Source organism: Artemia sp. Qi Xiang Cuo, chromosome 19 (genome assembly GCF_049724085.1).
Source record: "Artemia sp. Qi Xiang Cuo chromosome 19, ASM4972408v1, whole genome shotgun sequence".
In the NCBI taxonomy this organism is placed as follows: domain Eukaryota; kingdom Metazoa; phylum Arthropoda; class Branchiopoda; order Anostraca; family Artemiidae; genus Artemia; species Artemia sp. Qi Xiang Cuo.
The window spans coordinates 43874392-43888151 of record NC_142812.1 but is presented as its reverse complement, the minus strand read 5'-3'; the positions used below and the strand labels follow the sequence as shown (position 1 = coordinate 43888151).

The 13760-nt window shown below is 34.7% G+C and overlaps 1 protein-coding gene across 2 annotated transcripts in view; it reads right to left on the bottom strand.

The window, feature by feature from the left end:
* LOC148940892 (anoctamin-10-like) overlaps positions 1-13760 on the bottom strand; it is a 155485-nt gene that overhangs the window by 140560 nt on the left and 1165 nt on the right. The window contains exon 1 of one of the 2 annotated variants that reach the window (XM_089105292.1): positions 5075-5095. The exons of the other annotated variant lie outside the window; for it this stretch is intronic. The gene's annotated coding sequence lies outside the window, so the exon portion shown is untranslated. Of the gene's footprint in view, positions 1-5074; positions 5096-13760 lie in introns of those variants that run through there. 2 annotated transcript variants of the gene reach the window in all.

Here is a 13760-nt window from a genome sequence, read left to right as displayed (position 1 = left end):
ATAAGCTAACGCTTGTTCGGAAGTATTAACCCTCTTAAAATTAACACATATAATAACATACTAAAAAAAAGAGAAAAAGAAGAAAGAAAGAAAAAGAAAAAAAAGAAGAAAAAATGAAAATCTTACACTCACTCGGCTCCTGGTCGCAATAACCAAAAATCAATACTTCACATACTCCAAAACTCCAAAACTTCCCGCCGCCATCCCATAAATAATAAATAAACAAAACAAAAAAAATAAAAAAATAAAAATATATAGGAAAAACGGGAAAAACGGGTTCCGGGCTAACCTGAGAGTGACTCAACTATACCACCCTTTAAACTAATTCATATCTATGGAGACAAAGGGTTTTAAGGGCCCAACGGAATTCACATAGATTTGCTGAACTTTTTAAAGAAACAGGCAAATTATTCCAGACAACTGGCCCCACATGACGTATTGAAAATAGCGATCTGGTACTATTAACTTGAGGTGTTCGTATATCTCTAGCATGACGAGTAGGATAATTGTGTAAATCATCACCAGAAATAAATAAATTTAAAAAATTTGAAAAACACTTGGGAACCAAATTAGAAAAATATTTAAACATAAATAACCCTTGGTAAAATTTTCTAAGATCTGACATAGGGATAATATTTAACTGTACATATTGGGATCTCACCGAAGTTCTCCGATTATCTCCGGACAACACTCGCAGTGCCATATTTTGTATCACACGTAACTGCTGCAAATGCACTGAAAATGTGCTAGACCATATACTCATACAATATACTAACTACGGGTGAACTAACGAAAAATAAATCAATCTCAAAACAGAATCCTGGAAAATATTTTTTAACTTTCTCATCATTCCAACATTTCTTGCAATCTTACTACTAATAAAAGAAACATGATTTTAAAATTAAGGCATTCATCCACAATAACACCAAGGTAACGTATAGTATTTGTACGCTTAATTACATAATTCTCCATTTGCAAATCCACAACCCAAGGGTAAAAATTTGATGATCTACCATATATAATAAAACCTGATTTACTATGGTTTAACAAAAGCTTATTCACTCTCATCCACTTATCTATACCTGACATACCTCTTCTCATTATCTCTATTAAATCAGATTCAGTCTTTGCTGCGGCAGTAAAATGGGTATCATCTGCAAAACTAGGAATAATCACCCTAAAATTGGAATGTGCACTATCTAACAAATCCAAAACAGAAAATCGTAAGTCGTTAATATAAACCAAGAATAAAAGCGGACCTAAAACAGAACCCTGTGGAACACCATAATCAACCATTCTTTCACCAGACCTCACATTAGAAATTTCGACGCACTGGGTCCTACCTCTCAAAAAATTTTCAAATAACTTCAACGCATTAAAACGCAACGCATAAAAAAAAAACTAACAAACAAAAAGTAAACAACAAAAATGAAAGCAACTTTTCATCTACACAATAAGATATTTTTATTAGCCTATTTTATCTTTGCTGGTGTTGTTAAAAGTAATTTACCTATTACTTGCTTTAGTCCTTCTGATATTGAATTTATAGTGATTTTCATTATATCCAGTTTTATATACATAAGATATTCTTACCCTTTCGAGCAGTGATTTGGACAGCAACCATTCCCTGGTCATGCCTGCACTGAAGATATGACTTAAATTGCCCACAAATCTCAAGAGACCAACCCATTTCCTCAAAGACCCTCAAACCTGCCAGACTTATATCTCAGAACTGTCTGCCCAAATACTGAATCTTCTCTCAAATACCCCTATAACTCAATCTAAACAGTATATTGATAAACTGGTCACTGACACATCTAACATCATCAGCAACATTGCAATTTCTGTTTTAGGAACAAAATAGGATAATTAAAAGCCTTGGCTGACCAATAAAATTGTCTTATTAAGTGTTGAGAAGTGCAAACACAATAACAAGTCAGAGAGATAAAGCAGGGACAGATATAAGCAGTTAGAGCATGCTGTAGAAAAAGCCAACTGTACAGCCTACCACATGTACATGAAAGATAGATGTGAACATTGTGAGCATGATTTCAAGGAAGGTGACTCACACTTTATGTACAAAAGAGTTTGCAAGATAGCAAATAAGAAAACACTCAATCCCTACACACTCTTAGATAAAAACGCCTCCCAGACACAAAGCACAGAAGGTATCAAATCAAGATGGATGGAGTATTTCAAAGAAAATCTTGATCCTAATATCCTTCCAGACCCTGTCATCCTTGACCACTTTCATGTTACTGTCAAAGACCCCACCTCTCCTCCACTCTGAAGTTGCAAACATTATCCAAGAACTGAAGACAAATAAGACCCCTGAAACAGACAGGATACAAGCTGAACTGTTGAAAGTCAGTGTGAACTGCATATAGATCTTTTCCACATGATCATATTTGCTGCCTGGCAAGAAGAACATTTCCAACTTCTTGGTGCAAGGCCACAATAGTTCCACTACACAAAAAGGGGTCAAAGGCAATATGTGACAATTACTGTCCTATTAGCCTAACAAATCAAACTACAAAATTCTCACTAGCTTTATGCTTCAACAGATCAGAGCAGTGTCTTCCTTGGTCATCCAAGAATACCAAGCCAGTTTCCACCCTAGGAGATTGACTGTTGACCAAGTATTCACTGTTTGCTGGATTTTAGAGAAATATCTGGAATACAGCCACAACCTATACCAAAACTTTCTTTGACCATAAACAAGCATTTGACTTTATTTGGAGAAATGATGTTTGGCATATTCTCCTCTATTATGGAATTCTACAAAAACTAATTGACCTTATCAAAGACATGTACTCTAAATTTAGGATTTTTGTCATGACTAGTGAAGGTCTCACTGACAGCTTTAAAACTTCCACTTGAGTCCTTCAAGGATGCATATTGTCCCCAGAGCCGTTTAACCTCTTCCTCGCAGCATTTTAATCTCTGGTGGAAACAACTTGTGGTGCACATATAGGGGTGTCCTGGCATACAAGCTTATGCTGACAACATTGATGAAATGGCTGAAACGCCTGAGGACCTACAAGTTGTTGCTAACAAAATCTAGCAAGCTGTTGCTAGCAAAATTCAACTAGATCTTTTGGAATGATCATAAATGTATCCAAAACCAAGGCTATGTGCTGCTCATGAAAGCTGCAGGATACAATTAAGCCCAACCTGAAACTTAATTCAGAGAGTAAGAAGTGGGTCAAAGGGTCCCCTTACCTTGGCACTCTAATCACCAGTGAAAACAACCACTCAGAGGATATAAAAAAGACAGCTTTCCCTAGCGAGTTCCAGTGTCAAAGCCCTTATCCCCATATGGAGAAGTAAAGATTTGTCTCTATGAATTAAGACATGACTTGTTGATACTTTGATTATCCTCATCACAATATACTCATGTGAAACATGGACATTTGAAGTTAGATCACCAGTGTCAGTTTGAAACTAAATGTATCTGCTGCATTGCTGGTATTGCCTACCTTAATTGAATTTCAAACATGAAACTCCATGAGCACCTTAAAATCTGATCAACAATCATCACCAAGATACAACTCCAGCAACTTTAGTGGCTCAGACATGTCAAACAGATGAGTCAGTTCCAACTCCCAAAAGTCATTTATGAAGGCCAAATTCATGGTTCCCTTCCATGTGGTTGTCCCCCAAAGAGGTAGAATGAAAACTTAGCACCTCATCACCTTTCAAACCTTCTTCAATTAGCAAAATACTGTGAGGCATACAGAAGGCATATCCACACCATTATAAGGAAAGAGGGCACAAAGACTTAATACTAGTCATTAAATTTTTTAGTAATTCAATATTTTTTAGTTCAGGTTTTATATCACCTTCTCATACTCCCAGCTATTCTGTACTGTATGACAGAACAATTTTAACTGGCACTAACATTGTAATTAAACCAATTTTCTGTGAAGCAGCTAAAACTAAACAAAACTTAAATAATGGTACACTCTTAATTAAAGACTTGTGGTCTTTGTCATTATTTAGGATTATCAACTCTCATCCTAACCCTTTGATGGTGACATTTAGTACTAAGGAACCAAGAGAGCCTGACTGGGTAAAGGTAACATCAGCCAAGCCCTAACTTACAAAACTCAAAATTCTATACATTAGAAAAAGTTTTTTTTTAAACTCTTAGTACATGGCCTGTTAAGCAAATGTTGTTATATAATTTCTTCTTCTTTTTTTATTGTACAGTTCACCTTTTTAGCTTAATTTAGTAGGTTAAGACCCTTAGTACTCAGACAATGCCAAATCTTGAATAAAATAAATATTTCCTAAATATAGACAATAGGCTCCTAATCTTGGACATGATCAATATTGGTTCAGATGGTTAGAATTGGCTGATGACCAGGACCAGGCTAGTTGGAATTGCCTGACTATAAGCAAAGAAAACTTTGTTTCTTGACACTTAAATTTCGACAATAGTTACTCTTAGAGACTAGTCTATTTAAATATATTTATTCTGCTTCAAAATGCTTAGGTCAAATCTGTGCAAGTTTGAGTGTGTCTATGATTTAGATGCTTTGTTCTAGCTTTAACAATATTTAGCCTTGTTTATGGATAACATATTTAAGCTAATCACATTCTTATTAAGAAAATCTAGATAAATTCAATGGTGAAGGCATCCACTTCTAGGAGGTGCAACAGAGATTTTACAGTGTTTTAACTGCTGAGATAGCCTAGCAATTAGCTGTGTAAACATAGGGTATCTTTCCCTATTCTTGCTTCCCTTTTTTCTTTGTTGCTTGCAATTTTTAATTTTTGCCTTTATTTATTCTACTTATTTTCTGTTTTCTAGAGATTTTTCTCTTTCAAGGCAAAAAATACTTTTTTGGAGAGGGAATGGGATAACTTTTGGTCAATATATGCAAGATTCTATAACTAACATAGGGATAAGGAAGACACATTACTTGATTCCAATTATTATGAGTTTTAAACAATAATCAATGCACTTATAAATGCACCCCCCCTCCCACTTCTACTGGACCCAAAAAGGCATATAGCCTAAAGAATAGCTAAAACTAAAAGAAAAAAACTCAAAAAATTAAATCCTTACTTTGTAATATGCAAAATATTTTTAATAAGAAGATTGTCATGTTCCATTCTATTATTATACACTTTTAAAAATTGTTTCAAAAATATTTTAGTAAATTACTCAATCATAGATGGAGATAAATTGTAGACTGAAAAGACAAGCAGTTTAATATAGGCTAGGATCTACAATATATGACTGCATTGATATAATGGGGAAATACATCATTGAGGCTATAAGTGGGCCCATTCATAAGCAAATTAAGTAGTATATTTAGAAGTGCTAATATTGTTATTACTAACAACTCACTGCAGCACCAAGATTTACCAATAGGTGCGCAATGAATTATCACTGAGTGACTTTATTAACAAAAGCTGGACTGATATGACATAATGTCAAAGTGTCTGGTGTACTGTGCTGCCTAGTCACAGAAAAGCAATTTTAAAACCACACAAGAATTCCATGGCCACTTATAAACTGTCAGATGTCTCCTGAGAATAGTAGCTGAGAGTTCGGTATCACCTCTCTCTCCTTTATTACTTTTGGCTCATTAGTTGCATTCTATTCAGTGCTCTCTCAAAAATCTAGCCAAAATGAACCATCAAAATACTCGGGCCTAGAAATGTCAAAGCTTTACATCTGGCCCTGTACCTGAGGACAACACATCTATGCATGCACTTTCTACCTCCCAATATATTTAAAGCCTCCCTCTTTACGCCCTCCCAAGAAGTTCCAACTTCCCTTAAATCTTTCCTTATGATATCCTCCTACCCTATTTGGGGACAACCTACTTTTCATTTGACCAACAAGTGCCTTTGGCAATCTGTCATCCTTCATTTGGCCAGCAAGGGCCTTTGGCAATCTGTCATCCTTCATTTGGCCAAGAAGGGCTTTTGACAATCTGTCATCCTTCATTTGGCCAACAAGGGCCTTTGGCAATCTTTCATCCTTCATTTGGCCAAAAAGGGCCTTTGGCAATCTTTCATCCTTCATTTGGCCAACAAGGGTCTTTGGCAATCTGTCATCCTTCATCTGCAGAATATATCCTAGGCAATCAAACCTTACTCTTATTATAGCCCTGGAAAATGGAATTGAACCACATTTTTCATACACCTTACTCTTTGAGATATGGTGAGTCAGTCAGGTAACCAAACAATATGTCAGAGATGTCTCTGGAAAACAACAAATTCCTGTTTTTTGGAGTGCCCATGCTTCAGAACCATGCTTGACCACTGTCATCACTGTAGCTTCTAATATTCCAATCTTATTTTGCAGACTTTCTTACTATTCCTTAAACTTTTTTTAACAGAAAAAACACTCTGGTTTGGCTCAGAGTATATTTGGAAGGAGCACAGAAAAATGCAATTGAGTAGGCCTGGTGTGTTCACCTTGTCCCTATGTTGTCAGTTATGGAATTTTGTATACACTGGGAAATCTTTTTTTTGATTGGTAAAATTCTAGTTTAGTAATGTTTCATTATCTTGGAAAGGGGTTACGTTAGGAAAATGAAACTTTCAGTAATAAATCCAGGGCCAAAAATATAATCTGGGAAGGTATTGCCAAACTTCCATGTTAACCCTCTTCTGATTTATAAGTCTTGGAAATTTGCCAATTGACAGGTCTATACCTATTGAAATTTGACAAAACAGCATTTTATCTTAATCTTCAGTTATCAGTTTGTTTTTGTCTGGTTTTAGCTCTGAAAATGCAATTCCTATTATTTGAGTAGAATTTTAAGTCATGTCAATAGGTTTTTCTAAATGTAGGAAATGTGTTTGCAGATCTTTGAAAACCTCATAAATCAGGATTGAGCAGTTTTGAACCTGAAAACAGTTTATAAAATGTCATCTGTAAGACTTTATTTATATTTGCTCTATAATAGTATGAGGTATAGAAAGTCATCTATAAGACTTTATTTTTTTGGAGGGGGGGGGGCTCTATAATAGCAGGAGGTATAAAGTCATCTGAATGACTTAATTTAAGTTTGCTCTATAATAGTATGAGGTATAAAAAGCCATCTGAATGACTTTATTCATAATGCTTTATAGTAGAATGATAGATTAAAAAGTCATCTGTATGACTTTATTTAGGCTGCTCTATAAATGAAATTATGTAGGCCTAGGCTATAAAAAGCCATCTGTATGACTTTGTTGTTTTCTCTATGTAATAGCAGGAGGTATAAAAAGTCATCTGTATGACTTTATTTAAGTTTGCTCTATAAAAGAAAGACATAAAAAGTCATATGTAGGAAATTATTCATGTTTGCTCTATTACAGTATCAGGTATAAAAAGCCATCTGTATGACTTCATTTATGTTTGCTCTATAATAGTAGGAGGCATAAAAAGTCATCTGTATGACTTTATTCATAATGCTTTATAGTAGAATGATATATTAAAAATTCATCTGTATGTCTTTAATTAGGCTGCTCTATATATGAAATCATGTAGGCCTAGGCTATAAAAAGCCATCTGTATGACTTTTTGTTGTTTTTCTTTGTATCAGTGTGGCAATATAATTTCTTCTGTATGATATTTTAGTAGATCACATATTAAATAAAAAAACCAAAAAGTTTTCTGTATAACTTTATTCATACTTCCCTATAATAGCCTAATTTGATGTTTAAAAAGTCATACAGAAGACTTTATATCATTCTCCATGTTTAAAGGAAACACAATATTGTCTTTTGTTTGACTTTATAGTGCTTTCTATACAAGAGTAAATGACAATATTTGTTGCTTAGAGTATAAAGAACCAATGAGTTTAATAGTCAAACATTGCTCACCCTTGTGCTTTATTTAAGCAGAAGATCTGTTTTGCAAGGTTCTGCTTTCATAACAAAAAGTTTTTTGTCAAGATCATCAAAGGTCACTTGCCCTCAAGAGGGAGAAGGAGTGGAGGTATGTACTTCAAAATACTTCCCTGGGACTTACTTTAGTCTGTAGACCCATCCCTGAAAGTTTCATTTCCCATACCTAACCCCTTTCCAAGATAGTGAAAAGTAACTAAACTAAAACTTTATCTTTTGATTTATCATTCTTTTCTTTTCATTTATTTTTCCTTGTTTAAGTAGGATAAGGTAAGAAGCCTAATCCTATTTAGTTAAGGATTTGTTTTATTTAGCCTAATACTGAATTCTAACCTACATTATATTTACCCTTATTATATCTACTTAAATCTACTCTTTAATAATGCTATGGTAAATATTTACCAAATCATATTAAAAATTCAATAAAACTAAATATTAAAAATTAAGAAGCACATTGGAATCTATATTGTTTGTTTAAGTGTAATATCTGGCATCATTAACCTTCTCGTTAAATTAAATTTGTCTGAAGAACTGGTTTAGCCTGCCTACCAGTCCAGTGGAAAAGGCAGGCAAGCCTAGCAGCCCCAAACCCAGGGGTCCAATTGGAGACCCCCCATGAACAGTATTTTTATTTTTCTGCCTGTTGTCTACACCTCTACTTAGATATTATTAAAACCTTTTTATAATTGCTTGTGCCAGCCATAAGATCCCTTGCCTTTTGCTGTTAGCTTGTAGCTTGATTAGCCTAGTTTGAAGTTCATTTTATCCTATATCATGGGTGACAACTCAAAAAAGAGCAATAGACCACCTTGTCACGGGGAGATGATATCAGATCTATCCAGTAGAGTGGATCTGAATCTATTAATGAGCGGATTACTATGTTCACTTCACACATTAACACCCTTAAGAACAAGCAGAAGCTAATTGCAGATTCACTTAATGACCAGAACCTTAAATCTACTATGGTAGAAGTTGTTAGTGAGGCACTTTCTAATTAGATTGATTCTTTGGTTGAGGCCTCTGTTAAAAAACTTGCCTCTAGTCATGTGCCTGCTGCTTTTGAGGCTACCAACATGTAACTTATTAAACAAGAGGTATACAATAGTCTTAAAATGGATTTTGATGTGCTTGTTGAAAAGTCACTAAAACAATATGATTTGAGGATGTCAAAGCTTGAATCATCTCTTCATTTGCTTGACTCAGGTTTGTCAGAGCTGCAGAAATCTCTGAAACCAATTCAACTCAATGTGGATCGTCTGAGCGATCAGTTTGACCAAATGAAAATTTCAAATCAGCTGATCATATTTGGTTTCAAAGAAGACCCTTATCCAGAAGCTTCTGAAAGCAAATTTCTTGGATTTTCAGTACTAGATTTCGTGGAATCCCTTTGACTAAGAATGACATAGTTTCTGTTTGAAGGATTGGAAAATAAGGCTCAGGTTAGAAATCTTGCCCACTTGTTGTGGAATTTTGTAGTCCAAGAATACAACAGCTTATTCTTAGAGAAAAGAAAAGTATGCTAGGTAGTTGTGTCTTTATTTCTAAGTCACTTAGAAAGCCTAGACTTCAGCTACTTAACTATGCTAAATCAAAGCTTGGGAAGAGGTCTACATGGTCTAGTGGAGGAGAAATACTTACCAAGCTTTCTGATGGTCAAGTGATCACTGTTAGAGAGACATCTCAAGTTGATGTTCTCCATCAGTCAACTACAGCCCATCCAAGCCCCTCCCAGGACTGAAATAAACCATTTTTCCCCTTTTAGCTCTGTTGTTTTGTTGTTGTTTTTTTAATTCTTTATGATTTAATGGTTTTACTTATGCTTGCAATTTATGTTGTTTTACATTATTCCTTTTAAACGAATTGCATAAGCCGTTGATAACTCTTTCCTCTGGTTGCTTCTTTATTGTTTTGCCTTTTTCTTTTTTTTTTTTTTGCCTTTGTCCTTGTAATTGTTTATTTTTTTTTTTTTTTTTTAGCTTTGTAGCTTGTTATTGTTCTTTGTCTTGAAGGTTTTTTTTTCTTCTATTTCTTTTATTTGTTGCCTAAAATTTTAACATTTTTAGTTTAAATTTACCCTCTGCTATTTCAGCCTGTTTTTGCCTTTGTCCTTGTAATTGTTTATTATTTTTTAATTTTTTTTTAGCTTTGTAGCTTGTTATTGTTCTTTGTCTTGCAGGATATTTTTTCTTTTCTTCCTTTTCATTATTGCTGGTAAGTCTCACATTTTTAGTTTCAATTTACCCTCTGGTATTTCAGCCTGTTTGTTTGATATCTTGTTCATTTGTAAAGCTATTGTGTGCATTTGTTATGTGTGGCAATTCTGGGTGATTTCTCTTTTCTTTTGAATTCTTCAATTCTTAAATCAGTTATCTTTGAGCAACCGAGTAGTGCTGGCAAACAAGAGGCCCATACACTTGACCCTCTTCTTGAATCTATTGTTAATTCTAGTTGCAATTATCACACTACTATTGATTTTTGTGATAAAATCATGCCTTCTCTCTCTTTAAATAGTTGGTTTAATGTATTTTGTTTGAATGTACGCGGGATACGAGGTAAGTGGGATAGTCTGAAATAATATTTGTGGTCTGATAATTCTTGCCCTTTTGATGTAATAGGTCTAACAGAAACATGGTTATCCTACAGTGAAAATTTAACAGCGTATGGTATACATAGCTATGTTGCTGATCATGTCCATCGAATGGTAACAACGCGCTCACAGGATATTTCTTTATTTGTAGAACCAGATATTAAAATTTAGTAAACAGTATGACCTTGAATTCTTGTTTAATTCAGTAGTATCTTATAGTAGGACAATTCATTCTTTCGCCTTTGATTTGAAAAGTAAGTCTTCATGTGTTGCTGTTTGTTTCTTTCATAAGCTCCCTCCTTTGCGCGCATATCTGTTCTTTGATTTGCTAAATCAGCTTTCTGGTGTGGGGACTTTCTCTAAAAAACGTATTTGTGTTTTGGGAGATTTTAATTGTAATATGTTAAATGTTGGATCAAGTGATGAATGTGACCATCTGTTTAATGTGCTTTGTTCTTCTGGGCTACTTCTTTCAATTTTTTTTCCTTCTTGTGTTGATCCTACAAGAAATTCTGCCACTTTGATAGATAATATTTTCATTTCTCATTCTCCTAAATTGAAGTTTACTTCTGGTCTTGTTTTCACTAATCTGTCTGATCACTTCCCAATTTATCTATCACTTTTTGTGCCTAAAACTGAGATTGCTGTGAATGAGCAAGGTGAATCTTCTTTCAGAACTTTTACAGATAAAGAAATTTCTAATTTAATTCTTAGTCTTCAGAGTAATGATTGGTCTAGTGTTCTTGAAGCTAATGATGTTGAATGTGCAAAAAGTTTATTTGTGTGTCATATGGGAGCTCTGTTGGATAAGCATTTTCCTCTTAGGAAGAGACCAAGGAATTCTATACCCAAACGCCCATGGATGTCCATAGGTCTAATCAATGCTACACATATGAAGGCGTCTCTGATCAAGGTTGCATGTAAAAGTAAAACACAGGATGATCTTTTGAAGTATAAACATTATAAAAATATACTTACAACTTCAGTACATGCAGCCAAAAAGCTCTATTTTTTGTGTCAAATTGATGAGTGTAAGGGGAACTTGCGAAAGGTTTGGAATGTAGTTAATGAAGCTATTTCTTGCAAAAGCTCAAACAGTCCCCCCCATGTCATTACAGGAATGCTCATGGATCTATTGTGGATAAAAATTCTTTGGCAAACGCCTTCAATTTATATTTCACCACTCTTCCTTCAGTTCCCATTCAACCCAAGAGTAGAGTAAGTAGTTTTCCCATTGCAGAAAAGTCATTTTTCCTTTCCCCATGCAGTGATATTTAAATTTATAGTATTATTTCCCAGCTTCCAAGTTTCCCAGCTCCAAGTCCCAGCTTCCAGTTGATGGTTTTGGTTTGAGTAATAATGTTCTTAAAAAAATTGGTCAGTTTGTTTCTATCCCCATCTCACACATAACTAACCTCTCTCTTTTGGTGTTTTCTCTCATTTATTTAAAGTTGTTAATGTTTTGGCTTTACATAAAAAAGTTGTTGAATCTCTAATTTCAAACTATAAACCCATTTATCTTCTTCCTATCATCTCTAAGGATGTCTAAAAGGTAGTGTATAGCATACTTTCTTTATTTATATTTAGTACTAACACAACTGCAGGAAATTCTCTCATAACTAACCATCAGTATGGTTTTTGTCCCACTTTCTCCACCTTGTATGCACTTTTAGATGCAACACAGTTTGAGCGTGTTAATCTGGACAAGGGCTTGTGTGTTTTGGGTCTATATCTTGACTTTTCAAAGGCCTTTGATATGGTTGACCACTCTGTTCCTTTGTCTAAACTATCTTCATTTGGAGTACATGGAGTCCCACTAGAATGGTTAAGGTCTTATCTGTTGGGAAGATCTCAGTATGTTTCAGTTAATGGTAATTCTTCCACTATTTTGCCTATATTGAAGGGTGCCTCACAGCGCTCTGTGCTTGAACCACTTTTGTTTTTAATTTACATTAATGATCTTGTTGATGGTCTTCATCCCCTTGTGCACCCTATTCTTTTTGCTGACGACAGTAACTTTTTCATTGCTGCAGTGGACTTGCCATCTGCCACTTCCCTAGCTCAAGGTCTTCTTGATAAAGTGAAAGATTGGTGCTGGTCAAATGGTATGACTCTCAACAGCCAAAAAGGTGCCATTTTACACTTCAGAACCCCTTATTGTATAAGAGACGTAAGGGAGACAATCATCCTGACTTATGGGAATGATGTTATACCGCAAGCTGCTATGGTGAAATTTATAGGTGTGTATCTTGACTGTTTTCTCTCTTTTAAGCCTCATATAACTCACACCCGTTCCCTCATCTTCTGCCAGTCTTCAATGTTGCACCTGGTTAACTCATTTCTTCCCCCAGATGTTATGCTTTCTCTTTATTATGCTTTTATTTTTCCTAACCTTTCTTATTGCTGCTCTGTCTGGGGTAATACTAATAAATCTCTTCTCTGCTCACTTCAAAGAGCCCAAAAAGGACAGTGAAGGCTACTTTTCTTCTCCCTCAGCTTTACCCTTCCTCTGATCTTTATAATGATACTGGAATAGCTCTGCTGGATTGTATTGTGGGTAAAAGTAATCTTTATTTAGCACATTCTGCTTTTCTAGTTACACTTCCACCGCCTCTGCAGCAGTTTTTTTCATGGACAGGCTCAGGTAGGTACTCTACTTTTTTACGTAGTTCTTCTTGTAGACTTATTTTGCCCAAACATTCATCTACAGCAGCCCAGAGGTCTCCTGTTTATAAATCAATTCAATTATGGAATTCAATCCCACCGGATGTCCTGTTATTTCTGTCTGCAAAGGCAGTTATTCCTCATGTCTTTCCAGTTTAGTAATTTCTCTCTCCTTTGTTTATTTTCCCTGTTTTCTCTTTTCCTAGTGTTTCTCCTTTTTGTGTTTTTCCCTTATATATTGTTATTATTATAATACATTTTTTTTGTTTACTGTATGCTAGTGTTTATTCTCTTTAATCTTTATTTCATATATATTGTTTGATTTAGAGTAATATTTATGGTTCTTTTAGCGCTTTATTATTGTGTTGTATGGCCCACAACAAGCCAAGCTTCTTGGGCCAAATAATTGTTCTTTACGTTTGTAATAGAGTTTAGTATTAATAAAATGATTGATTGATTGATGATGATTGAGTTACAACTAAAGTGAATATACCACTCAATGCCTTTTTTATGCTCTTTATGAATATAATGATCATTTTTGTTGGAAATGAATTTTAGTCCCCACCCCTATATATACCAATTCAGGGTATATATTTGCAAATTAGGGGAGTGGGTAAATTTTTACCAAATCATATTATTGACTTACAAATAA